The sequence below is a fragment of the Poecilia reticulata genome, linkage group LG1, assembly GCF_000633615.1.
Source record: "Poecilia reticulata strain Guanapo linkage group LG1, Guppy_female_1.0+MT, whole genome shotgun sequence".
Lineage (NCBI taxonomy): Eukaryota > Metazoa > Chordata > Actinopteri > Cyprinodontiformes > Poeciliidae > Poecilia > Poecilia reticulata.
Genome location: NC_024331.1, coordinates 5,845,886 through 5,850,157, shown reverse-complemented (window position 1 = coordinate 5,850,157; position 4,272 = coordinate 5,845,886). Strand labels below are relative to the sequence as shown.

General features: G+C 38.3%; 1 long non-coding RNA gene across 2 annotated transcripts; it reads left to right on the top strand.

Annotated features, from left to right (window-relative positions):
• The first annotated feature begins 14 nt into the window (after positions 1-14).
• On the top strand, positions 15-1,913 carry LOC108166250 (uncharacterized). Of its 2 annotated transcripts, XR_001776551.1 has the most exons (4): positions 15-337; positions 433-490; positions 622-821; positions 1,878-1,913. It is a non-coding gene; the product is annotated as an uncharacterized LOC108166250 (long non-coding RNA). The 2 variants fall into 2 exon arrangements; XR_001776550.1 differs by lacking the exon at positions 1,878-1,913 and having other exon boundaries at positions 622-916.
• The last annotated feature ends 2,359 nt before the right edge of the window (positions 1,914-4,272 follow it).

The window sequence follows — 4,272 nt, the reverse complement described above, 5'->3', positions numbered from 1 at the left end:
CTGAGGGTCAGAGAGTCACATTGACCTGCAGCACCAGCTGTCCTCTCAGTGAAAACACAAACTACATTTGGTACATGAACAGTCGGCCTCTGAGTCTGACTAAAACACCAAACAAACATCTAATTATAGATGCAGTTAGCAGTCAGGATGAAGGAAACTACTCCTGTACTGTTGAGACGATCAGCTCAGCTGGAAAGACTCTGACTGTACAAAGAAGAAGAAGAAGAACAACAACAACAAGATCCACTTCAGCATCAACAGTAAACTGGAAACCAGCGGCTGCAGGACTCTCTGTCTTTTTTTTGGTCCTGGTACCTTTGGCTGTTTTCTTGTATAGGTGATTATTACAGCCCTGTTACTAATCATCAACATGTTAAACTCACTATGAACTCCAGCTTCATTATTTATGTATTTATCAATTTCACCAACCAGGAAATTCAAGCCCTCTCATCCGTCTTCTAAAAGTGAATCTGTCAACAATATGGATGAGGTAAACCTGTTTTTTCTTTATCCACATATCATGCTATTAACATTAAGATGTTTCTTTTCACCTTTATTTCACTAAGAATGAAGATTTGCTCTCTTGAATTAAAAATGTAATATTTGTTTATTTTTCCTTAGATAAATACTGGTCATATGTATGAGGAGATTGCAGCTCAACCAGCAGAACAGGAACTTCATTACAGCCAGATAGCTTTGGAGAAAATAAACCCCATTTACTCCAGCTTCCAGCAGCATCAAGAGCAAGAGCATGTCTCCTACTCTGTGGTCAAAACAGGAACAAGCACAAATTCAGATTCAACCAGATAAAACCAACAACTGTGAGTCTGACTATGTGTTGAGTTATTTATTTACTTTCAAGACAGTTTAATTGTGGTTAAAATGATAGTTTTAATAATAAACAAATAAAAAATATTGGGGCTGCACAGTGGCACAGTTGGTAGAGCTGTTGCCTTGCAGCAAGAATGCTCTGGGTTCGATTCCCTGCCTAAGATCTTTCTGTATGGAGTTTGCATGTTCTCCCTGTGCATGGTGGATTTTCTCCAGGTACTCTGTCTTTCTCTCACAGTCCAAAAACATGACTGTCAGGTTAATTGGCTTCTCCAAATTGTCCCTAGGTGTGAATGTGTGTGGTTGTTTGTCCTGTGTGTCTCTGTGTTGCCCTGCGACAGACTGGCGACCTGTCCAGGGTGACCCCGCCTCTCACCCGGAACGTTAGCTGGAGATGGGCACCAGCAACCCTCCCGACCCCACTGAGGGACAATCATGGATGGAAAATATATTGCTAGTGCCTGCAACCTGGTGTTCACTTCAGGCATTACTGTAAAAAAAAATTCTGTGTTCAATCAACCAATCAATCAAATTGTACCTCACATTTCAGCAAGAAGGCCTTTCAAGGTGATTTACATCATAAAAACACAAAGTCAAGCAATATAGAATCAACAATCGAAACATTACATTAAGCCAAGTGTTATTAAAGTCTTAGTCTATTATACTTCAGAGGCAAATCTAACCAGCTGGGTTTTTAGTCTAGATTTGAAGGCACTCAGTGTTTCAGCTGTTTAGCAGTTTTCTGGAAATTTGTTCTAGATTTGTGGTGGATAGAAGCTGAATGCTGCTTCTCATTGTTTGGTTCTGGGGATGGAGAGCAGATGAGAACCAGAAGACCTGAAGGGACTAGACGGTTGGTACAACAGCAGCAGATCTTTAATGTATTGTGGTGCTAAAGCCACTCAGTTTATTCTTTGAGCTACAGGGAGCCAGTGTAGGGACTTTAAAACTGGTGTTATGTGCTCTATCTTCCTGGTTTTAGTGAGAACACAAGCAGCAGCGTTCTGGATCAGCTGCAGCTGCTTGATTTTTTTTTTTTTTTTTAGGCAGACCTGTGAAGACACTGTTGCAGTAATCAGTGCAACTAAAGATAAATGCATGGATGAGTTTCTCTAGATGGCGCTGAGACATTAGTCCTCTAATCCTGGAGATGTTCTTCAGGTTCAGGTCAGAGTCCATCACTACTCCCAGGTTTCGGGCCTGATCTCTGGTTTTCAGTTGTAATAACTGAAAACCAGATTGATTCTAGTTTGCTCCTCTTTAGGTCCAAAGATAATAACTTCAGTTTTGTTTCTGTTCAGCTGGAGAAAGTTTTGGCACATCCACACATTGATCTGTTCTAAACATCTGTTCAGTGATTGGATGAGTTCAGAGTCACCTGGTGACATCGTGATGTAGAGCTGTTTATCATCTGCATAGTTATGGTAGCTAATCTTATTACCTGTTATAACTTGAGTCAGTGGGAGCATGTAATGTTGAATAAGAAGGTCCTAGGATTGAACCTTGGGGTACCCCACATATGACTTTGGCTCAGAATGCATCAGCTTTGGGTTTTAAAGCATATTAGGATTCTGGGACACATATTTGTAAGAATTCAACTATAGACAGCAATTTTCAACATGCAGACTCCACAATAACAGATAAATTTGTTCTCGTATATCATCATGTTCCTGTTGCTTGTTGATTCCTGGGCCTGACCCATTTCTTACTTGTTCTGATATCTACTATCGAAAGTGCTTAAAGGGGCAGTATTATATATTTTCACATGGTGCCATTTTATAGCAGAATCAAGTAACTATGATACCTTCAGTTGTTCTAAAAATGCTTTAAATATTAAATGTCTTAAAATAAATTTGACTTCTTAATTTAAGGTCTTGAAATTGGGCCTGTACCTCTTTAAGAAACTCCTGCAAAGATAGCTTTTGGTAGTTTTGCCAATTTTATATTTGTCTTACTATTTTTACTAAACTTAAATGTATTTTCTATTTTTATCTATCTGTGGTGTTGTTTGTTGTGAAGCACTTTGGTCAGCTGAGACTGTTGTAACTGTGCTGTATTAATAAATTGTACTTTTACTTTGCTCTTTCCGAAACTCCGCCTTTATAAAGTGATTGCAACACTCCTTTTTTAAACCTTTCACATTGTTAAACCTTTAGTAATGTCTTTATCAGTATTACACTGGGAAGTAGCTCCTATAATGAGCTCAGCAGATGCTCAGCAGATGTTTGCTAATTGCCTGTAGCTAGTCTGAAGGAGCTGAGTGGTGAAGTTCCAGGGCTGCACTGTGAGGCGGAGCTCAGAAGCTGCAGCTCAGAGAAGGAGCTAGGAGCTTTGATCTCGAACGCGGAGCTACCTCCACCCAGGCGTTTTGAACAGCTGGTTGCCATGGAGATTAAAGGATTTCTCAAACATGTATGAATGAATCAATGCAAAACTTCTGGTATGTTGATGAGGGAATAACATTATAACATGACGTAAAGCTCAAAAACGTTAACTTTACATAAAACTGCCCCTTTAACAAGAGTTCTGCCCTTACGTTTATGTGAAGTATAAAACATCCTGGCCAGAAAAGAATGTGATCCCAATCTCACCACCTGGAGCTAAAGAACTACTTTGTTCTTGTGAGTATTGACCTTAATGAATCTGTTTTCATGAGGTGTTTTAAAGATAAAACCAGTAGACACACACACTGGGAGAACAATTATTTTCTGTCACCTTGGTAACCCAGTATTTTACTGCTGGAATTTCATTCTATTTATTGCTTCTATTTAAAATTATTTAATCTTAGCTGTGTAAAAGCAAACATTTTAAAAATGTGTTCCTCGTGTTTAGGTCCCACTTGCTAAAAGAAAAGTGAATAGGACCAAATAAAGGTAAAGAGATGTAACTCAAAAAGTTATGTTCTGAATATGCTTGAGGTTGATTCAGCAAAGAGGATTTAGTTTTTTCTATCTGATCTGAGAATGTAATGATGTTTCTTAAGATGAGAGACAAGTGTGAAATGGACGTCCAGAAACCATATGACACAATTTTGATACAAAGATACTGAATTAAACCGAAACTTTTGTGAACATTTGTGTCTATTTTTTAAATCTTGTTTATTTTAACAACTGGTCAGCATTTACCCAGTAACTCTTCAGACCCAGTGCACTGATGAAAACACTTACTTGGCATAAGATACTTTTTGAGGAAGTGAAACCAGAGACTTTTTCATTATAGCTCTCTGTCACACTAACAACAAAAAAACAAGGTGACTAAAACTTTTCAAGGCGAACTAAAGAAGATAAAAACTAATTTCAATATGCTGTTGACACATGCTTTCATCACACACCTGACCACTAATCTGGAAATATTTTTATCTGATTTTGAAACCAAAACTGAGGCATCAACATGTTGCAGAAGTTCATTTTGTGTAGTTCTTAAGTTTGCCGTTTTCTTAAT